This window comes from Bubalus kerabau, chromosome 2 (genome assembly GCF_029407905.1).
Source record: "Bubalus kerabau isolate K-KA32 ecotype Philippines breed swamp buffalo chromosome 2, PCC_UOA_SB_1v2, whole genome shotgun sequence".
NCBI lineage: Eukaryota > Metazoa > Chordata > Mammalia > Artiodactyla > Bovidae > Bubalus > Bubalus kerabau.
The window spans coordinates 69,394,238-69,421,842 of record NC_073625.1 but is presented as its reverse complement, the minus strand read 5'-3'; the positions used below and the strand labels follow the sequence as shown (position 1 = coordinate 69,421,842).

The 27,605-nt window shown below is 38.1% G+C and overlaps 1 long non-coding RNA gene across 1 annotated transcript; it reads left to right on the top strand.

Moving 5' to 3' along the window:
- The first annotated feature begins 118 nt into the window (after positions 1–118).
- On the top strand, positions 119–26,938 carry LOC129643389 (uncharacterized). Its single transcript, XR_008710280.1, has 3 exons — positions 119–378; positions 10,298–10,412; positions 26,143–26,938. It is a non-coding gene; the product is annotated as an uncharacterized LOC129643389 (long non-coding RNA).
- Positions 26,939–27,605: the final 667 nt, after the last annotated feature.

The following is a 27,605-nucleotide window of genomic DNA, read 5'->3' as shown; positions in this document are numbered from 1 at the left end:
CTAAAACTACAAATTTGGCATCTAGAGAAAGATATGAAGACAATGCCCAATAGAGATTTTTATGTTTCAAATGTATAATATCATCAGATCTACATACCTGGCATAAAACCAGTCTTACATTTAAAGAGGCTAAAAATTTTTGAACAATGGTAACTAATTTTACACAGAAACTTATTTTTTAACTCATTGATCTTCCTGTGATACTGTGAGTTAAATTCTTTTCACCTGCCTGGGCTCAGTGGGTAAAGAATCAGCCTGCAATGTAGGAGACCCAGGAGATGCAGCTTTGATCTCTGGGTCAGGACGATCCCCTGGAGGAGGAAACGGCAATCCATTCCAGTATTATTGCCTGAAGAATCCCACGGATAGAGGAGCCTGGTGAGCTACAGTCCATGGGGTTACAAAGAGTCAGACAGACACGAGTGAGCAACTGAGCACACATCAAATGTACACAGTAATCAAGGTCATTTTAAGACTTGGATGCCCTCTGAGCCTCACCTAGCTTAAACAATAAGATGTTTACCCAATAATTATTTTTCTGGAACTTGGAGCCAGCTGCATCTAGTTTGAGTGGAGCTGGTTAAAACCAAATAGGACCCCCCAAACCTTCTACTGGGCATGCGTGAGTGTCCGTTCAGTGACCTCTTGACTTCAGAGGGCCTAGACCTCCACGCATAGGACCCTTTAGCCTAGAGGGCAATTACTGCACTTTTTTTCCAATTAGGCTTTAGCACTCCCCAAACCTCAAACAGCCCTGCTGCTTTTTCATTATCTCCTGAATACTCAGAATCCCTAGCCTTCAGGGAGGCAGTTTTGAGATTTCTTTTCCTCTCTTGGCTGCTTTGCGAATAAGCCCTATCTTTGCTGCAAACCTCAGCGGCTCGCCGTTTTGGCTTCCTGTGGGTTGGGCAGAAGGAACCTGATTCGGTAACACTTGTGCCTTAAATTTTGTGAGTTGCTGATATGATGTTATCTTTTTTTAATGAAATATCCTTTTTTAAATAAAAAGAGAATGGAGAATATACTATAGTGTTTATATCATCAAAGCTGTAGGAAGGCTATCTGTATGTTCATAAGGCTCCATCACACACCTGTTGGCCATTTACCCAAGTTGAAATTCAAATACCAAAAAAAAAAAAACCCAGTAAGCAAAATTTGTGTTGTCTTGACTTTACAAGCTTCCAAGCCCAAATCTATAAAATGAGAAACTTTCTAATTACTCGTACTTGCTCTGTGAAATCAAAACAGATGGATTATAAAGATGATTCCATGATAAACAACTAAATGTGATCACTACCTTCTGTGCTTTCTTGGTTTATGTTTTTACTGTTTCTTTTTCCCCCCTTTTAAGAAGATAACGCTTTTCTATAGCCGTGTAAAATTTGCAGCTGCATTGGAAATGCCAGTATATTTTTTTCTTTACTGTAGGTGTCTTTTCAAAACGTATAGAAGACAAATTGGAAAGTCTGGTGTTGGAAAGGATAAAGAAAAACAAAACTTGAAAAAAAGGAAAATTAGTCATTTGAAAACAAAAGTTCTTGAGATAGGGGAGCTAATTACTTAGATTAATGTTCTGTTCCTGTTTTCACTGCTTGCTCCTCTCAGGAGATTTTTCTCTTTTTAAACCTTTCTTTTTTGTCTGCTATCAATAATTGTCTCTTAGGAGAGACAAGGTTTAAAAAGAAAATACCAGAGTGTAATGAGATTGGTAATTTCATAAACATGTTGCAAAAGATGCACTTTTTCTAACAGTACTCAGTGTAATATTACATACATGTACAATATAGAGAAGAGTTCACACACATTGTTGGATGGGTAATCAGAATCATACGATTCCATAATCTTAATATCAAAAGCTGAAAATTCAGAAGAGGTTGAATATATTCATGCATATAATCTTTGTAAAATGAAAAATCAATAGCCAGATAAATGTGTTTTGTTTCACAGTCGATACTTAAGAACATCATAGATTTAAACAATGTATGTATAGCTAATATAATCCAATATTGGGTGTATAACGTGACATACAAAATGTTTTATAAACATGCAAAGTGATTGTTAAAGCTATTGTCATGGTAATTTTGCAGGTAAAAGGGAAGGTGTGGGAAGATAGGAGAAGACTCACCAACAGTAGTATAACTCTGACTTTTACTCACAGCAGAGAATCCTGGGGAAGAAGCCACCTTGAGACAGAAAGGGAACAGGATCTTCATAGCAGACACAGATTGGCCAAGGAGACCTAGCAGGCAGAGAACTTGTGGATAACCCCTGACCATTCTCTCTTCCTTCTCACTGATGTCTTGAACACATATAAAAGCCAAAGAGCAAGGGAGCTCACTGATATATTCAATACAGGTCATTCTACTCGGGTGGAAATGGAGTAAAGTGTGAAGTACAACTCAGAATAAGGAGCACATAGAATATCTCACAGGTGCCAGTCCAGATCAGTCATGTCAAAAATGCAGATGGAAGTTTCAGTTTTTGAGTTCTCCAGTGAAACTTAGATGCATCACTATATTGTATTGCATTCACAGGGATTCCAGATATGGGTATAGGCCGAAGAGTGCCCATTGAATCACATGGTGTCCAAATCTTATACAAAATAGAAATTCTATAAACCAGAGGAATACAGAATGTCTCTTATGAAAGTAACAAATATATCCTTAAAGGGCCTCCCCTTGGTGGCTCAGACTGTAAAGAATGTGCCTACAATGCAGGAGACCTGGGTTCAGTCCCTGGGTCAGGAAGATCCCCTGAAGAAGGAAATGGCTACCCACTCCAGTATACTTGCCTGGAGAATCCTCAGGGACAGAGGAGCCTGGTGGGCTACAGTCCATGGGTCGCAAAGAGTCAGACATGACTGAGCGATTAAGCAAAGCACAGAGGGTATTCTTGGGCTTCCCTGGTAGCTCAGACGGTAATGAATCTGCCTGCACTATGGGAGATCCAGGTTCAATCCCTAGGTCAAGAAGATCCCCTGGAGAAGGGAATGACTATCCACATCAGTATTCTTATCTGGAGAATTCCATGGACAGTCCATGGGATCACAGAGTCAGAGAAGACTGACAGCTAATACTTTCACTTTCATCCTCTATGACTTATCACCTATGCATGTCTAATAACCAAATAATTAAAAGTTAGAGCCTCATAACGTGAAAGACATTTAATAAGTACTTTGAAACAAAAAATATAGTCTGTGTTTTCAAGTAATTGGCAGTCTGATTGCTGAAGCAAAATAACAGATCTCTTGACAAACAGTAATCAGAAGAGAATGTAAGAAAATCTTCTCTGTTTGTCTGCCATCTGAACTTTTTTTGCTTCCTGTTAAGGCACATTTATATGATCTATAACAGCATAGAACAGCTTAAAGTTTATTATTGTATTTATTTGCCTACCAACATAGATTTCTAGATCAAAAAAGTCAATTATTCTTTCCTCAGAAATCAGCTCTAGAGAAGCTATGGACAGGGGCAGAAGGCAATTGCAGCCCTGTAATAACTTTACTCTGAAAATATTCAGGCTGTCAATATCTAAAAAGTCTACCTTTTTTTATCAGTCAGGTAGTGATGTAAATGAGGTAAGCTTGGTGTGACTCACTCTTAGTGAATCTCTGCTGCCAGCTTTTTATCATAAGTGCTCGAAAAACACCTATTTAATGGACCTTCTTGAAATTGCACTCACAATCAATATGAAGTTCACTGATAGAGCATTTTTGGAATTCACCATTTGCTTCTTCATTAAACCTGGGATACTTAACGTATCTTCAGGGTTCTAATAGCCTAAACCCTCTCCTTGAGTCTCTCAAAATCGCCAACACTTTTTCCAGTATGATTCTTAGAAGATGTCTTGATAGTGTATTTATCTTCCATTTGAATTATTTTATAGCAAGGAAGATAGAACACTATCTTTCCCCAACCTAAATTCACAATTACACAGTTTGTATCATCATTGAGGACCTATCCTAAATACCAGAGATCTTGTCTTAGCTCAGCTGGCAAACAATCTGCTTGCAATGCCTGACACCCCTGTTCAATCACCTGGAGAAGGGGTAGGCTACCCACTCCACTATTCACGGGCTTCCCTGGTGGCTCAGATTGTAAAGAATCTGCCTGCAGTACAGGAGACCTGGATTTGATTCCTGGGTGGGGAAGATCCCCTGGAAGAGGGCATGGCAACCCACTCCAGTATTCTTGCCTGGAGAATCCCCATGGATGGAGAAGCCAGGTGGGCTACAGTCCATGGGGTCGAAAAGAGTCAGACACAACTGAACAACTAAGTACAGAACTTCTTTTATAAAATTTAGTCTTGTAAATAATTTCTGGCTTCTCTATGAATTTAATCAAAATCCTTTAACTTTACTTGTATTCTGCTATTACGAGAATTATATTTATATATTATATGTCAAAGACTAAAACCTGCCAAATCTTCTGATTTGATTAATTTGAGAATAGAATTTTTTTTTTTCTTTTCTCGTAACTAGGCAAAGATCCTGATTTTTCATGCAAAAATCCAGGCATACTCAATCATTCAAGATCCTAAGAAACTTGCTGCAACAAGTTGGCTCTGAGTAGTTCTAGTTTCTAACATATGTTGTTGTGGTTTAGTTGCTAAGTCATGTCCGGCTCTTGTGACCCCATGGACTGTAGCCCACCAGGCTCCTCTGTTGCATGAGATTCCCCAGGCAAGAATACTAGAATGGGTTGTCATTTCCTGCTCCAGGGGATAGTCCTGACCCAGGAATAGAATCTAGGTCTCCTGCATTGCTGGCAGATTCTTTACCAACTGAGCTATGAGGAAAGCTCATTTCTAAATTACAACATGGGCATATAAACATAAAGAGGAAAATCAACTGATTATTTTGTAAACTTCCTGATATCCAAGGGAAATTATGTATCCATGTGCTTGGGCTCACAAAGCAAGATTTCTTTAGCTAGGATGTCACTAATGAAGTTTTTTTTTTTTTAACTATTCATAGGATTTGAATACATTTAAGCTATCTTAGGCTTCACCTGTGGCTCAGACCTTAAAGAATCTACCTACAATGTGGGAGACCTGGATTCAGTCCTTAGGTTGGAAGATCCCCTAGAGAAGGGAATGGCTACTCACTCAAGTATCCTTGCCTGGAGAATCCCATGGACAGAGGCTAGAGTCCATGGGGTTTCAAAGAGTTGGACATGACTGAGCAAGAAACACAAGCCATCTTGAAAGTAGGACCCTGGGGAAAAGAACATATGGAAAGCTAATTGTTCTTTGATTTGGCATTCCTCTGGATTAATTTAGCACTTTCTTCTAAACTCTCTTCCTTTACAGGTGATGTGTAATAAACTTTCTACCTGTACAAGCAGAGCTACTTCCATAGAAAGGAATGGAAAACCCAGTATCAAACAGGGATAATTTGCTTGATACAGACAAGCTAGAGTAATCTCTAAAGATGTGTCCAAACAATGTTCTTTCAGATTCATTTATTCATCCAAGCATACCCTGAAAATCCTGTTTATAAACTAAACTAAGAGGTTACAAGTGTAACATTCACAGGCTTCAGCATCTAACACAAAATAATTCTACCCAGTTCAGATATTTTTTTTCTTCTTGTCTGTTTTATGCTTCTGCACACAGTCATAATGCTGTTTTGCTAACTGCCCTCTGGGAACAAATTCATACCAGCCACAAATATAGACCCTAAAAAAGAGGTGTTTATTACTCTGCTATGAATTCTATCTCCTATTATGCTTTAAGAATGCTACAAACTTGAGCCATTACTTTGTAGATGACATTTCTAGCAAGTCCCCAAATAATGCTTTATGAGATTTCAAATGCCATGATTATGAGACAGTAAAAGATTTAAGGAAATAAAGGAAAGCACAGTATATATATACATATATATATGATTAATATATACATTTGCAATTATAAAAACATATAATAAGTAGTGAGCTTTATTTTAAACACCAGTTAAATCAGAACCACCCCACAGGGAATAAAAGTGAATATTAAACCACTGTGCCAACGGTAACAAAACTTTCTCCTACGTGATGGAATTTAGCATTTACTAAGGAAAGTCTAAAATTAGATTATCTAAGAATTTGTCTATCAAACTTAAGAATTGCATAGTCTGGAAAATAAGTAAATAAGAAGCAATAGAAAATAAGTATTAGTCAACAACTAATTACATTTATTACCTTTATGTTAATAATATGTTAGCATTATTAAGCATTAACATTTCATTCTCTGAGCCAAAACATACGTAACACCAGCCATACACAACAGTAATATACTATTGAGAAAACAAAAGATTACCATCTCCCAGCTCCTTCTAAATCCTGTACATGTTATTTCAGGCAATAAATTACAATAAAGCTATGAGGTATACACTGACTTTATACAGAGTACATTGTAATGACATCCAGATAACCAGTGGCATAGTTGAGACCTGAAGTCATCAACTATTAGAGATTAATTTAGGAAAGAAATACAAATTATGGATAAAAGTGTGGGTTCTGGATTCAAATTCTAGACCATCTTCCTTAGTATCTGTGTGATTTCGGGGAAAGTTCCCTTACCTCTCTATGTCTTAGCTTTACGTACACATCAGTTTGTGCCTCTCCTGTGAGCTGGTGGGTATTATACTAGCTGATGCTTACGGGACACTCAGAGCCGTGCCTGGCTCTTGATAAAGATTAACCATCTTGTACCATTTTCTTTACCTTGAATAGTTTATGGCCTGATAGAAATCAATGTCAATATGGATAAATGCTTATAAAGGCAACAGGAGGAAATATAAAACCATATAAACAACTACATTTTACTGGAAAGTCTATTGAAAGCTTGTTAAATTGAGAAGGGGAAGGGAAAGCCTCTAAGGATGAGATCACAATTGGGAATCAGTGACTGGAAACTGACCAGGCTTGTCTGGAATAATCTCTTAGAGACCCTGAGACTTAAAAGTTTTGACAGAGGAAAAAAGATGATTGAACAGTGTTGGGAAAGGACATTTCTGAAGTCAGCAGATATGACAGTTCAATAACAAGACAAATGCAGTAAAGGGAAACAAGTAATAACATACTTGAAGTGCTTTCTAAAGGGTAACGTGTGCAAAACCTGTTACATGTAAGTTAGTATGATTATAGGATCATTTCCTGGCTGATACAACTACAGCTATGTCACCTAGCCACGTGAGATCAGCTGCCCATGCCTCAGAATACCAGTAACATCTGATCAGAGGCATCAGTAATATCTGTCCAGGGCTGAGGAGACCCTTACAGCTAAGGTGAAACCGTCTTTAAATGCCACTTTTAAGATTTAAAAATCTGTTGTCAGTGAGTAAAGTGGGGATTACCACCAACACCTTTACCTTAAGTGGGTTCTCAAGTCATGTGCATGCTAAGTTGCTTCAGTCATGTCCAACTCTTTGAGACCCTATGAACTGTAGCCTGCCAGGTTTCTTTGTCCATGGAATTCTCCAGGCAAGAGAATTAGAATACTAGAGAGGCTTGCCCTGCCCTCCTCCAGGGGATCTTTCTGACCGAGGGATGGAACCCACATCTCTTAAGTCTCCTGCATTGGCAGGGGGGTTCTTTACCACTAGCACCACCTGGAAAGACCGCTCAGATCACATTACAGTGCATAACAGTGTAACTATTTATCTTCTGTCACATTCCAGACATTCTTTCTTCCTGTGCAAAACGTCTTCTGTGATGATCATGGCATCTCTACATCTTTTAGGTCTGTCGTCCACAGACCATCAGCCTCTTGCTTGGTCTTCTGTTTAATCCTGAATTCTGTTTGTCCTGTGTCGGTCCTCTCCCCCAGTGCATGTTCTTGACTGTATTTCTCGTAGTGACTGCGGTTACTTGGTTCTGTTTCCCACTCCATTTCCTGAACTATGTCTTAAATATTTCTCTCTGAACTTGACCTCTAAGCCCCTAGAATCAATTTCTTGCTTTCTGACTATACTTTCTTTCCCAGTGTTCCACATATCACCTATTATCTCTTCTACTCCTGCTCTTTACAAATGCAAAATTTATTGACCCTCTAACTTATCACATTTTTTTATTTACTCTAAGCCATGTGTCCCTACAATGTGTACATGTCCCCAGGAATTATGGCCCCACAATGTATTTATGACAATAGACCCTATATTAGGCATTATAAAGTAAGAATAAATCCTGGCCTCTGCCTATAAGCAGCTAGTTTCCAGTCTAAAATACTGACAAGAAATGAAAATGCAAAATGGTAAGTCTCCAGAAGCTGATGAGCATGTGCCCAGTTGAGACTGAGAATATTAAGGAAAAATTCTCAAAAGTGATGATAATGTGCTATGACCAGAATAACAATAAAGACAGAAGTAAATGGAAATAGAGGATTATATGGACATGAGTGTAGGGAAAGGACATCCATGTAGGCCAAAGGATCTTGGAGATGAGACAGGTGTGAGAGCATATAGGAAAGTTCATTAGCATAATATGGCTGGAGAAAAGCTTGTGAAAGGAAAACCATGAGGAGGATATACAGATAATTAAATTTTATGACAACAGGGTTTACATAAAATGCCAAGCTGTTTGGACTTCTTTATGGCTGTAAGAAGACCTAGAAGAACTTGATATACAAGAAAGCCAAGCTTAGACATGTGTCTTAGAGCACTCACACAGCAGTGTGGAAGATGCTGAGGAAGGAGGAAAAACTTCCAATGACTTGAAATTCTAAAATCAGGTACCCTCAGAGGAGATGGGAAAAACGGGTCATAGAAGCTAAAGAGTTGAAAGAGATGGGCTATGGAGGAAGTGCATAGGAGAAGAGGAAAAAATGCTGAGTATGACTGATGGCTAGAGGTGGATAACCGAGTGTCTAGTGGTAACTTTCACAAAAGATAGAGAGGTAAAAGCCAGAGAAGTAAGGAGAAAATTATTGGAGTGTTATACTTCCTTGGAAATCTAAGTAAAACTTTTATGTTTTAAAAAGGCCAAATACTTGATCTTTTAACTGATCTTTGATTATATAGCTCCTGAATTAACATACATTTCAGTCTGAAAAACTTAACAATTTTGGCTAGCAAGTTTGCTATTATATCCACATATTTCTGCTAATACCAGCTGAAATGTAGGTTTGCCAAGGATGCCTAACTTGTTCTCTAATATATGCAGTATTTTCTCTTGTCATTGTATGTAGAGATGTATTTAAATATTATGAACAGCAATAACATGAGTATAAATTTAGTTGTAAATACTGTAAAGGTTAAATTGATATTTTTTAAATGGCTGTCACACCTGAGTTTTGAGTATGTGTTTCTAATAAATAGAATGATTACACAAACTATCTGATTTATGACTGTCTATAAGGGAGAGACTCTTGCCTGGAAAATCCAATGGACGGAGGAGCCTGGTAGGCTGTAGTCCATGGGGTCGCTAGGAGTCAGACACGACTGAGTGACTTCACTTTCACTTTTCACTTTCATACATTGGAGAAGGAAATGGGAACCCACTCCAGTATTCTTGCCTGGAGAATCTCAGGGACGGGGGACCCTGGTAGGCTGACATCTATGGGATCGCACAGAGTTGGACACGGCTGAAGCGACTTAGCAGCAGCAGCAGCAGCATAGGGGAGAGACTTAATATTGCTCTGAAACTTAGGAAACAAAGGACCAGCAAATGAGTAAATGGTGATTAAGAGCCTGTACAACCTTAGCATAAAACACAGTTCACCTAAGTCAAACATTATTGCCTTAGGGATTTACACTCTTTAGTCAGTTCCCAAAATTTACAGTTTCAAAAACTGGACATTGGTCTGGGAAAATTACCATTGTATATATGAAAAGGTGTAGAAATCTTCCTGAACATAGAAATTCTAATTATTTCCTTCATCAGTTGTTTCCAAATATAAGCCCATGGAAAACATACATAAAGGTTATTTGGAAAGATGTAAAAGAAATATGCATCCCCAGCTCCCCAACCCAGAAATCTAGGAGAAAGGCTAAAACCCTGCCCAATCACAGATAGAGATCTCTATGCTATAGTGTCGCTAGTAAAGGCCTCTAACCATGCCTCTTGGTTACATCAAATTTAACAATTAAAATGACTGAAAGACTCTCACAAATGGTACTTAACTATCCACATGATATATCAAAACAACATTCCTCAAATCAAGCATTGTCTTTCATGATAAATAGCCACAGTGTCATGACCCAAGCTTAGTCTATAATGACTGCCAAAACACTCAAGAGAGATCAATGCCTCCTCTGTTTAGAGATTAAAAAGAAAGTGCACACTCTTAAAATGCAAAATTTTATCTTATTTGATAACAGGTAACCATTAGGCAGCAATAGAGAATTCTAGAATGTGTGAGATTCCAGTTTCTCAGGAAGCTGACATTTCAAGAGGAAGCCATGAGGGAAGGAAGAAAGTCAACTCTCATTTCAGGTAATCAGAACTTAGCAAGCACCCTTCCTTTGTTGAATTTGCAATGGGCACTTCAGTGCTATCATTAATTATTTCATTATAAGATAATATTATGGGAAATTCCTGGGAAATGGTCACTAGAGGTCCATCACAAATAGAAACAAGGTCTTGTTTATGAGAAGAATCCCCATAAAAGCACAGTTGTAAGATCATATCTCCCAGATATTTCACTTATTACCTCTACTGATAATGAATTGTCTGTTCAGCTTTCCTGTATGTTCACCTGTTCACATTTGATTCCATCATTCTGTGAGTTGTTATATAAGCTTCTTACATTATGTCCTAACTACTGATTCATGTAATGTCACCATGCCATCTTGAGCAACAAAAAATGGGTCTCACTCATTGATGTGATGCAGGTGCTGGCCAGTGAAGTCTTGCTTATATATGACACCATATTCTACCAACGCCAAAGGCATCCATACCTACAACCACCTAGAGAACACTGAAATGGGAGAGTCCATAGATAAAAACGCAATAATAAAGGGTTCAGTTCACTTCAGTTCAATAGCTCAGTCATGTCTGATTCCTTGCAACCCCATGAATCGCAGCACACCAGGCCTCCCTCTCCATCACCAACTCCCAGAGTTCACTCAAACTCATGTCCATCGAGTCAGTGATGCCATCCAGCCATCTCATCCTCTGCTGTCCCCTTCTCCTCCTGCCTCAAATCCCTCCAGCATCAGGGTCTTTTCCAATGAGTCAACTCTTCACATGAGGTGGCCAAAGTACTGGAGTTTCAGCTTTAGCATCACTCCTTCTAATGAACACCTAGGACTGATCTCCTTTAGAATGGACTGGTTGGATCTCCTTGCAGTCCAAGGGACTCTCAAGAGTCTTCTTCAACACCACAGTTCAAAAGCATCAATTCTTTGGCGCTCAGCTTTCTTCACAGTCCAACTCTCACATCCATACATGACCACTGGAAAAACCATACAGAACAATCTTATGGACTCTGTGGGAGAGGGAGAGGGTGGGAAGATTTGGGAGAATGGCATTGAAACATGTAAAATATCATGTATGAAACGAATTGCCAGTCCAGGTTCGATGCACGATACTGGATGCTTGGGGCTAATGCACTGGGACGACCCAGAGGGATGGTATGGGGAGGGAGGAGGGAGGAGGGTTCAGGATGGGGAACACATGTATACCTGTGGCAGATTCATTTTGATATTTGGCAAAACTAATACAATTATGTAAAGTTCTAAAAATAAAATAAAATTAATAACATCAATGGCCAAAAAAAAAAAAAGAAAAACCATAGCCTTGACTAGACGGACCTTTGTTGGCAAAGTAATGTCTCTGCTTTTGAATATGCTATCTAGGTTGGTCATAACTTTCCTTCCAAGGAGTGTCTTTTAATGTCATGGCTGCAATCACCATCTGCAGTGATTTTGTAGTCCAAAAAAACAAAGTCCGACACTGTTTAGTGCAGGATAAATAGGCTACCTGGCCTCCTGCTTAATCCAAAGCTAAATAGATGCAAAGTGCTATTGTTATTTATGCCTCGTCAACAGTTCCAGATATATCTGGGCTAAACTTTCCACTGCTAAAGTTACTAAATGTAGAGAAAATACTACTGAATATTGATAACCTCATTCAGTACTGTTGACTGCCCTATCTATAGTTGTGTGTTCCAATTATCTAATTTAGGTTTAAACCCTCGGAGAAGGCAATGGCACCCCACTCCAGTACTCTTGCCTGGAGAATCCCACAGACGGAGGAGCCTGGTAGGCTGCAGTCCATGGGGTCGCTAAGAGTCAGACACGACTGAGCGACTTCACTTTCACGTTTCACTTTCATGCATTGGAGAAGGAAATGGCAACCCACTCCAGTGTTCTTGCCTGGAGAATCCCAGGACGGGGGAGCCTGGTGGGCTGCTGTCTATGGGGTCGCACAGAGTCGGACACGACTGAAGCGACTTAGCAGCAGCAGCAGCAGAAGCAGGTTTAAACCCTAAACTTTACTTGCCTTGATAAGGAACAGCTGTTAAGATTCTGCTTATTTATTGATTCTTGTTAGATCAATACTTGATTTACTGAATTCAATAGTGAGAATAATACATTTCTTTTGTAACAAATAAATGCGTCTTGTAAGCTGGGCACATCTTAACCAGGCATATTCCTTGGTCTTGCTTTGCACAGAAGTGTGCAGAGATAGATAGCCTGCATTGTTGTATTTGTTGCCTATGAGATCACAATGCTGGCTATGGAGGTTTGCTTATGCAAGGCATATTTCCCACCAGCAATTTTGAGACGTTTTACCCACAGTGCATATATCTTTTGATATGTGAATTACTTCTAAGGAAGAAAAACTCTGAACACAAGCATCAACTTTACATGCTTTTGCATAAATTTGCTTATTAAACAGCTGTTGTACATGGGCACATTCACACCATCAGACTTCAAAACAAGAGACCAAAATGCATATTTTGTGTTTTATAAAATTTGGTAAAAATATTTTTAAGCTTTGTTGTTGTTCAGTTGCTAAGTTGTATCCACCTCTTGAGACCCCGTGGACTGCAGCATGCCAGGCTTCCCTGTCCTTCACTGTCTCCTGTGGTTGGCTCAAATGCATTCATTTTTAAGTTTATACTCTTACAAATGCTGTTATTAGATTTTTATGGCATATTAGGATATGTCAATTGGGAGATTACTTTCAATTTAATTTAACGAGTCCCCTGGAGGTGGGCTAGTTAGTATACATCACAGTTATATTGGTGGTCATGGGTCTCACGAAAAGGTCTCATAAGTGTTACTCCACCTACAAGACCATGAATGAATAGATTTAGGAAAATTAATAATTACAAAGGAAGAACTTTTGTAACCTAGCTTTTCACTTGTAAGATCCAATTAAATTTGCCCCTTAATATTTTATTCTGGTAGGCATTCCTCTTAAAAACCTGTAAGAATAGTAGAACTTGAAACTAGCTGAAAATCCAACTGTAAGTGTGATATACACTTTGTGTATATCACAAAGAGGTAGCTGTTTCAAGTTGAGCTTTTGCAAATTAGATATCCCTCGAAAATCTGTTGGGGATATTTTCAGGAGGTCATCACATCGCCTATAAATCAAGGTTACTGATTTTAACATAAATATAAATATAACCTAAATATATATTTAACATAAATATAAACATAACTTCATTCACTATCAACCGCTTTGAAGAGTCCAATAAACAGTGCTTATTGCTTGTTGCACTGGCATGATCTACATAAAAAGATGAGCCATCTTCTGGGTATATTCAGAAAGCCCTACCTGGTAAAGTTGTTTTGAAGTTACCTTTCCTCTGATAATTTTTTATAAGAACATATCCACTTGGAGGCCTCTTTCTGTTTTTCCTCATTTTCACCTCCACCCCATCTTTTGCCTCCTGCCTTTATCTCATGATCTGTGCCTTATAGCCTTAAATACTCTGCAAACCCTTCAACATAAACATATTAGATATAGGGAAAAAAGCACTTTATTAAACTCTGTTTTATTCATGGATGTCTGGACATGCTCACCTATAGATAACTATTTAGAGATTCCATATGCTATTTATATGCATTTTGGAAGACTTTCCTTTAACATCAAAAGTTTTACAAAATTTAAATTGCCTGCTATTGTTACTATACAGTGCTTCCACTTGTATTTCAAAGTTTAGAAATTGAAGGAATCAATGTCCAGTTGCATGATTTATAATATAGGCACAAAGGTTGCTACAGAAAGCTATCTTCCATATACATGTGCCTAATGACTGTTTATATAATTTCATATATACCAGTAACTCTGGAGGCCTGGACTAGTCAATAATTATATTAAACAAAAGAAAGAAAGATTGCTCAAATTTCAACAACCAGCCAAACTGAAAAGCTTATCCCTTTGACTAAAAATACTAGACAACCTTTAAAATTAAATATTTTAACTATTTTAAGAAATTATATAACCATCAGAGGATGAGGGAAAAAAATGAAATAATCTACTTTAACTTTTTAAATTTCATTAACCAGAGAGTGCTTATACCCTAACTACATTAGTGTCCTTTAGAGTTAAAAAGAAAACTTGTTTTTGAAAATTCACACAAATAAATTAATGTTGGCATTCATTTGAGGACTGTTTAACCTCTCAGACAACATTTTGAGAACTCATTAGCCAAATACCACCATAATGCAAGCAAGTAATACATGGAAATAATGATTTCATTGTTAAGTTTAAATCAATGCTAGTATGATCAGGAAATTTCATTAACCCAGAATGCTTAATTAGTTCTAGAGGTGAAAAGAAAGATAAAAATCACTTCACATATTAGTAAAAAAACAAATTAGAATATAACTTTATAAACTACTGCTGTTCCTTTGCTATTAAGAATCAATGAAATCTATAATTTGGGACCATTATGAAAAGGTTAAAGATGAGAATACATGCAGTCTCTACAGGAAATCTAAACTATTTAGGTTAATGAAATGTCTGTGAAAGTCATACTAATTTGCAAGTTCATGGGAACCTAACTTTAATTTTACAAATGCCATGATGGTAAGTATTATGGCTCCATGCACACCTGTGTCCCAACTAGATTACTGCACAGTGCTACCTCTTTCAAATTTCTCTTCATTTCCCCCTCAGTAATCTGAATGCTACTAAGTATAACACATTTCTGAAAATTCTCCATGATTTAATGATATAGATTTTAAGATGATGAGAAACACAAACTTTCTATTTTTTAGAGAAGAGGATTGTTGAATTTTCAATGTTGCACTAATAATAATAAGATGACATATTTCCTTATTTTCTTTTATTATTTCTAATATCAACCAAAACCATTTTTTTCAATCAAAAGGGAAAAGTTTGCCCATGAATATCTAGTGTAAGCTGGGGAACAAAAAGCTAGAATCGAATCATATGTGAGGGATTGATTACATAATAAGTAGCAGGGATACAAAAAAGAAAAAAAACAGAAAGTTACCAAAATCAATCATTACCACAAAAACAATTTCAATTCTGTACCATGAAATTAACCTCTATTCACAGTCACTGAAGACAGAATTCTTGGGTGAAAGTTGATAATTGTTGTCATTCCAGGTATCAAGTAAAATAATATCTATGAACAATATATTTTATCACTTTTCTTACTTTCAAATGTATGGGCATATCTGATTAGCTGAGCCAAAGTTTTGTGTGCACATCTGCCTACAAGGGATGTTGGTAATTCAAACCTTGATTCTATTTACAGAAAGATTGACAACTTGGAAACTTGTTTAAATTTTAGAAAAATTTTTCAAAATATGATGTTCAAATATTTAAATTACAATGATGTGGTAGTAGCTCATATCTGACTAACTCAAATGCAGAGAAAAAATTATAAACTCTGATCAAACCATTTAAAAAATACATTTGATGCAACAGAATGAAAAAGAAAATAGGTAGAGATCAGTTTAGTCAGTTCAGTTCAGTCACTCAGTCATGTCCGACTCTTTGCGACCCCATGGACTGCAGCACGACAAAGCTTCCTGTCCATTACCAATTCCTGGAGTTCACTCAAACTCATGTCCATTGAGTCGGTGACGCCAACCAACTATCTCATCCTCCATCGTCCCCTTCTCATCTTGCCTTCAATCTTTCCCAGCATGAGTCTTTTCGAATGAGTCCGCTCTTCATGCCAGGTGGCCGAGTATTGAAGTTTCAGCTTCAACATCAGCCCTTCCAATGAATATTGAGTACTGATTTCCTTTAGGATGGACTAGTTGGATCTCCTTGCAGTCCAAGGGACTCTCAAGAGTCTTCTCCAACACCACAGTTCAAAAGCATCAATTCTTCAGTGCTCAGCTTTCTTTATAGTCCAATTCTCACATCTATACATGACTACTGGAAAAACCATAACCTTGACTAGATGGACCTTTGCTGGCAAAGTAATGTCTCTGCTTTTTAATATGCTGTCTAGTTTGGTCATAGCTTTTCTTCCAAGGAGTAAGCCTCTTTTAATTTCATGGCTGCAGTCACCATCTACAGTGATTTTTGAGCTCAAAAAAATAAAGTCTGCCATACAAAATCATAATTGCCATGCAAAATCATAAAATCATAATTGCCACGCAAAATCAATTGCCCATTGATTTGCTATGAAGTGATGGGACCAGATGCCATGATCTTAGTTTTCTGAATGTTGAGTTTTAAGCCAACTTTTTCACTATCCTCTTTCACTTTCATCAAGAGGCTCTTTAGTTCTTTTTCACTTTCTGCCATAATGGTGGTGTCATCTGCATATCTGAGGTTATTGATATTTCTCCTGGCAATCTTGATTTCAGCTTGTGCTTCATCCAGCCCAGCATTTGTCATGATGTACTCTGCATATAAGTTAAATAAGCAGGGTGACAATATACAGCCTTGACGTACTCCTTTTCCTATTTGGAACCAGTCTGTTGTTCCATGTCCAGTTCTAACTGTTGCTTCCTGACCTGCATACAGATTTCTCAGGAGGCAGGTCAGGTGGTCTTGTATTCCACCTCTTTCAGAAATTTCACAGCTTTGGCATAGTCAATAAAGAGAAACAGATGTTTTTCTGGAACTCTTTTGCTTTTTTGATGATCCAAGAGATGTTGGCAATTTGATCTTGGCTCCTCTGCCTTTTCTAAATCCAGCTTGAACATCTGGAAGTTCACGGTCCACATATCGTTGAAACCTGGATTGGAGAATTTTGAGCATTACTTTACTAGCATGTGAGATGAGTGCAATTGTGCAGTAGTTTCGGCATTCTTTGGCATTGCCTTTCTTAGGGATTGGAATGAAAACTGACATTATTGAGTGCTGTGGCCACTGTTGAGTTTTCCAAATTTGCTAGCATATTTAGTGCAGCACTTTCACAGCATCATCTTTTAGGATTTGAAATAGCTCAACTGGAATTCCATCACCTCCACTAGCTTTGTTCGTAGTGATGCTTCCTAAGGCCCACTTGACTTCACATTCCAGGATGTCTGGCTCTAGGTGAGTGATCACACCATTGTGATTATCTTGGTCGTGAAGATCTTTTTTGTACAGTTCTTCTATGTATTCTTGCCACCTCTTCTTAATAGCTTCTGCTTCTGTTAGGTCCATACCATTTCTGTCATTTATTGTGCCCATCTTCACATGAAATGCTCCTTTGGTATCTCTAATTTTCTTGAAGAGATCTCTAGTCTTTCCCATTCTATTGTTTTCCTCTATTTCTTTGCATTGATTGCCGAGGAAGGCTTCTTATCTCTCCTTGCTATTCTTTGGAACTCTGCATTCACTTGTCTTCTTTTCACAGCTATTTGTAAGGCCTCCTCAGACAGCCATTTTGCTTTTTTGCATTTCTTTTTCTTAGGGGTGGTCTTTATCCCTGTCTCCTATACAATGTCACAAACCTTAGTCCACAGTTCATCAGGCACTCTGTCTATCAGATCTAGTCCCTTAAATCTATTTCTCACTTCCACTGTATAATCATAAAGGATTTGATTTAGGTCATACCTGAATGGTCTGATTTGACCATAGTTTCTTCAATTTAAGTCTGAATTTGGCAATAAGGAGTTCATGATCTGAACCATAGTCAGCCTCCGGTCTTGTTTTTGCTGACTGTATAGAACTCCTCAGAGTACAAAGGGAGATAACTGTGTTGGATAAGTTTGCATTAATTCAGTTTTATCATTTAATGATGCTCTGCAATCTGTGGAGAACTGAATGACTATATGAAGCAGAAATGTTTTTCCAGTTTGAGGAATAAGTACATAGTTCCAGATTAAAGAACAGAAGAGCTGGGAAATTGAATGGGGTGGGAGAGGATACCATGCAAATGAAAGTCACAGAGGAGAATGAAGATTTGAACTATGCATCTAAGCATCATTCAAATTATGAGTAACTTCTAAATTGCACACCCATAGAGGAAATGCCATTAGACCCCAGCAGAAACCAATAGCTCAGGAATTAAAGCAGAGATTTCAATATTACCCACTACAAAGGAACGAAATCTGATGTTTGAGTACAGATAGATAGATAATACTAGAAAAGGATCACTCTTCGAAGAAAATAACAAAACCCAGAGTCTCTACAATATATGAGCCACAAAATCTAGTATATTATTTAAAATAACCAAATGTAAAAGAAATTGGAAAATATATTTTAACAAAAGCAGACAGTAGAAAGAGACATTGAAATGGTGTACATGTTGGAATTTGAACACAAGAACTTTAAATTAACTATTATAAGTATGTTCAAAATTAAAGGAATGTGTTGTCATACATATACATATATGGGGAATTTCAGGCAAGAAATAAAAACTGTGGAGAAATAAGGAAATATAAGTTCTAAAACTGAGGAATACAATGTCTGATATGAAAATTTTACTTGATGGGCTTACCAGAGATATCAGAAGAAAATATCAGTAAACTTGAAGACAGGTCAAGAGGAATTTCCAATATGAAGAATACAGAGGAAAAAATACTAATTAAATTCTACACTTTCTAAGTAATGGAATGTAATTTCTTAAGTCGACTGGAATGTTCATTGTCATATCATTTGCAACTCTCTTCACGTAAAATCCAGTGCTTTTCAAACCACAGCAGATTTGCTTGAAAATTTTAATATATCTGTAAGAACTGAATTAGTCTCTTGGAGGGTAACACCCAGGCTTCTAAATTTGTGTTGTTGTCAGTTCCCCAGTGATTCCACTATGCAGTCTAGCTCTGCCTTATTCAACCACATGCACCTCATTAATTTTTTCCAAATTCGATTTTCTTTCTATGTGAAATTCAGTTTCGACCATAAACTTGACCATTTAGTTACTTTGCAACTACAGTACATCCATTTATTCAACCAATATTGACAACTGACTATATTTTCAGTTATATGCTAGACCCAGAAATGTAGTTGAAAATTATCTAAGTTATTTTGTGTTGGTCTAAAGACAAAAAGAGAAGTATACTCAGTTTATCAAAAAGAAATGTAAAGTTCCAAGAATAGAACTACATTATTCCATGAAATTCCCAACTGCTTTTATAATATGGGCTGAAGTTCTGCTAATATACAAGATTATGACTACACCATGTCACATAGAAATGGTTTAACTTTTAGGTAAATAATCTTCAAGCTTTAAAAAATTTCTTTCAATGCCTTTAAAAGATATTTTATTTATAGATTTTTTTTTGGAGTTTGCTTGTCTAAAAATCCTAAGTTGATAAATTATTATCTAATTTCAAGTTGTGAAATGCTGCTTAAAGGGGCATAGGCTTGGATTATAAAATAGAGATTTTAAAAAATTAACCAAGTTCATAATATACATGATATATACATATTTAAAATTATTATCATTAATAATTCTATTATGCTTTAGTCAAATTTGTTCTAATTTGAGACCAAAGTTGACTGTAGCAATTAGATTAAATGCTTTACATATTTCACAGATATACTATCCAAGATCCCTCATAAATTATATTTTAAACTTTAACTTTTACTTCTTCCAGAATTTAATGAGTTTTTCCCCCAATACAAAATAAGTTTAATAAAGCTCAAAATGCATTGAAATATTTATATTTTTGATTGAAAATTGATGAGTTACTATGATTTTTATCATCAGGAGATAAAATGTAGATTTTAAAATCTTACTCATTTAAATAAGTTCCACTCTATCTCACATAAAGATTAGCTGGGTACATGGCGTCAATCTTTAGGAGTAAAAAACATCCCGTGCTCTATGCTTACATCTGCCTTGACGAGTATGTAAAGTTTCCCATCATTTTTAAATTTATAAAGGTGAGGGTCACATTATACTCAGAAAGTTATTTTCTCCTGGTGACAAGGCTGAGAATTGCTGTAAATGCCACCAAATGGTGACGGTAGCTGATGCAAGTACAGACATGTGCACAGCCGGTAGATAGGAAAATTCATCAATTCATGTTCTCCTTCACCCTCTCCCCAGAAGTGAACATAGATTCCAAGGACCATGGAAGGTATTTTCTATATTGTTGAGATTTTGCAGTGGGTGGGAAGTAGTACAAAGTGTTAACCACAGAGATAGACTTATTCTTACTGGGTTTTCAGTCATTAGTCCATGAGGATCACTGCTGTGTCCACTTTGTTCCGAACGCAACCATAAGACCTCTTCAGACCTGCCAGGTCAGTGGAACACGTATTTCTGAGATCGGGTCCACGGGCACATGATGAAGCCCCCTTGTCACTCCACCGACTGCACCAAGTGCACCAATTTGACTGAGATGCCTCACTTTTTCTTGAGAGCCAGTGTCCAGAATAAGAGCATAAAGTGTCCTCAGGCCAATCTGATTCCACCACATGGCAGATATGTCTTCTGCTCGTATAACAGCTGGTACAGGGGAACTTCAGGAACTTGTTTTTTAACCACTTTTCTTGAATTCTCCAAGTCCATTTCCAACAATCACTCCCGAATACCAGTTTCAATCTGAAGTGAAGAGAGGTTCTCACCATCCATTTCTAAGCTATCTTAGAAACTGCTTTCTATGTGGCTTCTCTTCCGTCTTTTCTCTTCCTTACCCACAACCTAACCCAGGGAATCAAGGGGAAGACATCTATCACACCAAAATATTTGAGTCCTGACCCACGTTTTAAAAGCCAAGAGCCTGACAAAAACCTGACTGTTTTATTTTTCCCTTTTTTTTTCGCCCTATGCAGTGTCATCCATATTCAAATTAAATAACATTTGCCTTCACAGTTATGCCACATCACCAAACAATTGGTGTTTGTAGTGTATTTCTGTTTCCTGTTTTGGAAAAATGTTCGTGCCTTTTTCTTATGATGGAGAAGGAAATGGCAACCCACTCCAGTATTCTTGCCTGGAGAATCCCATGGACGGAGGAGCTTGGTGGGCTACAGTCCACAGGTTGCAAAGAGTCAGACACAACTGAGTGACTTCACTTTCACTTTCGCTTTTTTCTTATGATATATTTTTAAATACATTGTGTTAGTCTCTCAGTCCTATCTGACTTTTTGTGACTCCATGGACTGTAACCTGCTAGGCTCCTCTGTCAATGGGATTCTCCAGGCAAGAATATTACAGTGGGTAGCCATTCCCTTCTCCAGGGGATCTTTCCAAACCAGGGGTCAAACCCTGGTCTTCTGCATTGCAGGCAGATTCTTTACCACCTGAGTATAAATGGTGATAAAATTTAGTTTCCTCTCAAGGAATGGATATTTTCTCTGAAATCCTAGAGTAATACCCAAATTCTTTCAAACTGGCTTAGTTGGTATCAAGGTCATCTACAATTTCCACTTGCAATCTAAAAAAGGAACATTAAGAGGAAGAATAGTTTTTCACTAATTAAAGGAAAAAAGAAAAAAAAGCTTTCAAAACTCACAAGCCAGTGAGTATATTTGAGCAATTAAAGATCCAGCAGGAAAGAAAAAAATAATTCGTTCCCTCCCCTTTACATTACAATTCCATATTTAAGGCAGGCTTATTTCAGTTTGTATTAACCCCAGGAACTGTGCAGACTCATGAGCATTATCTTGGAATTTTGTGGAGCAGATCTAGTTACTGGGAGACAAGCTATGTAAGGAGGGAAAGGCCTTGCTCTGACTAAAGTCCACACAAGGAGTAGGTTACATGCTATTAGATAGACATCCCCCCCTCACCCCTGCCCCACGCCAACCCTACCCGCCTTCAGAGTTGGATTCCCAGGGGACACAGTGGTAAAGAATCTGTTTGCCAATGCAGGAGATATAGGAGACTTGAGTTTGATCCCTGGGTCAGGAAGATCCCCCTAGAGGAGAAAATGACAACCTACTCCAGTATTCTTGCCTGCAGAATTCCATGAACAGTGGAGCCTGGTGGGCTACGGTCCATAGGGTCGCAAAGAGTGGGACACAATTGAGTGACTCAGCATGTACACTTTCAGGGTTTGGGAAAGAAGGTCCTCTCTACTGGAAAATGATACAGAGTAAACTAATGAATTACATCCAAGAAAAGTGGATTAGCAACAGTGTCTCAGATGAAAAAATCTATCTCCTACAAATGGACATTTAAAGTGACTAATACTTGAAATTCAGAAAGAGTTTAGACCTTTAGTTTGAGTGAAACATGCAGGAAAAAAGCAGAGATCCAGCTTTAGAACAAAATCTAAAAAAATAAAGTAAAATAAAATTAGACCCTACGAAGATGTATAATTCAAAAATTTAGAAGCAGCCAAGGTAGGAGGCTTTCTGTTGGGCCTCCAGGCAGTAAGAATGACTGGACTACTAAGCCAATTACCAAAACAGGAGTGCAGAAATATAGATTCTTTGGGGACAGAAACTTACTTGCCAAATTATTCAGATAATTATAATTATAAGGTAGAAAGTGGTAGAGAGGAAGAGCAGAAGACTGGGAATAAATGGGGCAGCCTAAGAACATCACTGGAAAACTCCATAGCTGTCAGAGGTAATGCAGAAATAAAATCCCTGGATTGGTCCTAGAGACAGGGAAAGAGAGAAAACCTATGGAGTAGTGTGTATTCCCAGCAGAGACCAGGCTATGGATCCATTCAGTTCAGCAGCTCAATCATGTCTGACTCTCTGTGACCCCATGAACTGCAGCACACCAGGCTTCCCTGTCCATCACCAACTCCTAGAGCTTGTTCAAACTCATGTCCATCAAGTCGGTGATGCCATCCAACCATCTCATTCCCTGTTGTCCCCTTCTCCTCATGCCTTCAATCTTTCCCAGCATCAGGGTCTTTTCCAATGAGTCACTTCTTTGCACCAGGTGGCCAAAGTACTGGAACTTTCACTTCAGCATCAGTTCTTCCAAAGAATATTCAGGACTGATCTCCTTTAGGATTGATTAGTTTGATCTCCTTACAGTCCAAGGGACTCTCAAGAGTCCTCTCCAACACCACAGTTCAAAAGATTCAGTCCTTCAGTAAAGAGTTTGCCAAAGAATTGAGGCTAAGGATAGGAAGGAGAAAAGTATTAAGGCTAAAAACTCATGCAGTCTTTAAACTCCACGGGGCTATATGGTCTTTGTTGCTGTCTGCCAGCAGCTTCCAGTAGTTCTCAATCAGAGTTACCTTGAGGGCTTGTGAAACCACAGTTGGCTGGAAGAGTTTCCAGTTCTGTAAGAAGCCCAAATTGGAGCAAGTTGGGGCAAGATGGACATTTATAGCACTGTGGGCTGCTCCTGAAAAGAACACTGACTTTGAGAGAAGTAACTGGTCAGCTTCGGACAGGGTCAGACAGCCTGGGAGAGATGTGACACTGCGGATCTGAGGGTGCCCTCTCTGTGTCTTACAGACAAGACCAGCCCTCTACCAAGAAAATGTACTCGTTATCAATATGTCCAAATAGCCCTGTGTCTTTAGGCAGTTTCTAAGTTAAAAATTCGGAGAAGGCAATGGCACCCCACTCCAGTACTCTTGCCTGGAGAATCCCAGGGACAGAGGAGCCTGGTGGGCTGCAGTCCATGGGGTCGCTAAGAGTCAGACACGACTGAGCGACTTCACTTTCACTTTTCACTTTCATGCATTGGAGAAGGAAATGGCAACCAACTCCAGTGTTCTTGCCTGGAGAATCCCAGGGACGGGGGGGACGGGGGAGCCTGGTGGGCTGCCATCTATGGGGTCGCACAGAGTCGGACACGACTGAAGCGACTTAGCAGCAGCAGCAGCAGCAAGTTAAAAATTAGAAACATATCTACTGACATTCATTTGCCTGTGGGTAATATATCAGTCTGGATTCTTCCAGCTTGCCCTTTCTTGGTTAGAATTTTGGGTAGCTCAGAGGAGAATTTCACATTTGATCACATGAGATTTTGGTGCACTCAACCCAGCCACTGACCTTCAGTTGATATTTAAAAGATACAACCTATATAAACCCTTCTTTCTGCATGAAACAACTCAGTTCTTATTTTCCTTGTGGGTTTTAAATATTTTTATTAGTAATAATACAAAAAAACATGCAGAATGAAAAATATCTGCTTGAATATTTTGTATTGTTTTATCATTATTTAGTTACATGGATTAAAGTAACTGTCTTAAATTACCAAGGAATGGCTTCAGGTTGAAGAACAATCCATGTTAAAAGGCTGCCCTCTTGTGACAATGTGTTGTATGTTTTATTGGTAAAAATGACCTTATACCCTTTAGAAATCAACTCATAATAGTATTAAAAAGAAATAAAACTTGATTGTATTTGGGGATATTTTAAAAATATTTTTATATGGAAATTTTGGATAATGGATAGTTCTGATTACATAGATGTTCCAGGGAACTAAAGGTTTAAACTTCTCTCATTATTTAAATTACCTAATGGATATATGAAAGTGAAAGAGGAGAGTGAAAACTTTGGCTTAAAGCTCAACATTCAGAAAACTAAGATCATGGCATCTGGTCCCATCACTTCATGGCAAATAGATGGGGAAACAGTGGAAACAGTGTCAGACTTTATTTTTCTGGGCTCCAAAATCACTGCAGATTGGTGACTGCAGCCATGAAATTAAAAGACACTTACTCCTTGGAAGGAAAGTTATGACCAACCTAGATAGCATATTCAAAAGCAGAGACATTACTTTGCCAACAAAGGTCTGTCTAGTTAAGGCTATGGCTTTTCCAGTAGTCATGTATGGATGTAAGAGTTGGACTGTGAAGAAAGCTGAGCGCCGAAGAATTGATGCTTTTGAACTGTGGTGTTGGAGAAGACTCTTGAGAGTCCCTTGGACTGCAAGGAGATCCAACCAGTCCATTCTAAAGGAGATCAGCCCTGGGTGTTCTTTGGAGGGAATGATGCTAAAGCTGAAACTCTAGTACTTTGGCCACCTGATGCGAAGAGTTGACTCATTGGAAAAGACTCTGATGCTGGGAGGGATTGGGGGCAGGAGGAGAAGGGGACGACAGAGGATGAGATGACTGGATGGCATCACTGACTGGATGGACGTGAGTCTGAGTGAACTCCGGGAGTTGGTGATGGACAGGGAGGCCTGGCGTGCTGCGATTCATGGGGTCGCAAAGAGTTGGACACGACTGAGCGACTGAACTGAACTGAATGGATATATTTCTAACATTGGTAAACCACTCTTCTATTTAAAAATAAGTAAATAAATTTCACTCTAGATCATGTATCAGTGGCACACATCATATATTTTAATAAATTATCATCTATTTTACTGTAACTGTAAACGTAACCTCCAGATTAAAGAATCAGTTAATCAGTAAACATCACTAATGGAATGGTGAATGGTACCTATCTCCTGGCATAGGTCTTCTTCCCCAGTTCTAGAAGCAAAACTATTTTGGGCTCACTGATTTAGACAAATAGCAAAGAAGGAAGAATTTCATGGAAAGAAATAAAAGCCTGCAACTCTGTCTTTTGACATCTTGAGGCCTAAGCCTTAGGGAGAATGTAGAAGCATCAAGAAACTGGTGGAGATAAGTATTTTGCTGAGTGAGAAAGACTTGTATAAATGTGGAAGGAGAAAGAATGTCCCCAGATTAGGAAAAAAACTCAGTTTCCATATCTCTATATTCTCTCCCCATAGTTCAGATGAGGGAAAACAGAGGGGCCTCTTGATGGACCATAGAAGATCTAAGAGTAGCTCTCTAGAAATATCCTAGGATATGTAAAGGTCCCAGAAAAAAAAAAAAAAAAAAAGACAGCAACAAGGTAGAAGGGGTAGGTAGAAGAGGCCATGGGGTGACTCATGGAGGACTTTTGCACTCCAAGTATGATAAACTGAGCTGGTTGTCCTAAATGTCTCATGCAGGAATGGATGAAGAAAGGCCAGCAGACTGTGTGGACAGATGGCCAAGCACTAAATGCCTACCCACCACCCATCTGTTCCCCAAGGCTATGCTCTGCCACCTCATGCCATCTTCAGGACTAGGGCACCATTCTTCTGGCTCCTGGGAGTGTTGACAGCTGACTCCTTGCAATAATGGCCCCAGATAAATAAAATGATCTCATCTAAGTTCACAGCCCCTTCCCATGGACAGCCCGTAGCCAAGGACTGGCCATGTGGGCCTAAAAGATATGACTTCTTTACGTTGATTTGGAAGAAATTTGGGGCCCCCTTAGAGTCAAAAGAGGAGTAAATTAATTTTACCAAAGACTTGATAATTAATCCTAATAGTGTAAATCAAAATTGCAATTTAACATGGCACTTCACGATTATTGAAATGATTAGTTTTAACTCCAGATACAAGATAGCTCAATATATATGAAAATATAAGAAATTGGCAATAGTTTTGTCTCTGGAGCAAGGAATTCTAAATATATGTTCTTCTAGTGCACTTTTATTCCTCATCATATTGAGAGAGAAACCCTTAAATGAGCAATGGGAAACTCCCTATAACATTACATATAGGTTCCAAAAGTTCTGCAGTTCAGATGACTTAGATAAGACAGAAAAACTATGGCCTAGAAAACCCTGTTAGGTAACTTTAAAGAGGGCCTAATTGATTTAAAGGATATATTTATATTAAAAATGCATGTGAAGAGCTTGGGTAAATTGTTCACAAAATGTGAGATTTCTAAATCAGCATGTCATTCTACATAATGTATATAATTAATAAATCTTAGATATTTAACTTTTCTGTACAGTGTAACTTCTATATTCAATTTACATATTCAATATTGTTCACATGAAAAACCAGCTCTTCTCAGTGGGAAACTTTGGGAGATCTCTGATGCCTCTAATACCCTCCCTTTCCCCACACAGGGACATAAGTGTGTGTGTATGTGTGTGTGTGTGTGTGTGTGTGTGTGATTTTTTTAATAGGAAGAAAGAGAAAATAAAAATAACACTTAAAACTGTTATCAGGATTTCATTTAAAAACTGAGCAAATGAAAGTTACCCTGTTCTGGAGAAGGAACTGCAGAGATATGATGCAATTTTGACCTAGAGAGTATATATCTAACTCCTTTGGGATCTCTACATTGGGCAGGCATGGCTTTTCAAACCATTACTATTAGTAGCCCTTCAAATAGCAGGTAGGTCTCATCCAGACTTTATTATGTAAGTCAACTCAATCAGCTACATTCCTCAAGTCCCTGCTATTGTCAGGGGGAAAAAAAAAAGCCTATGTGCTCTTTCAGATTAAAACCCAAACAATTTTCAAGTGGATGGTATACAGCAATCCTTCATCATTCCTCCTGTTTTTACTCATTACATTTGAGGACATTTAATCGAACAAAGCTAGTGGAGGTGATGAAATTCCAGTTGAGCTA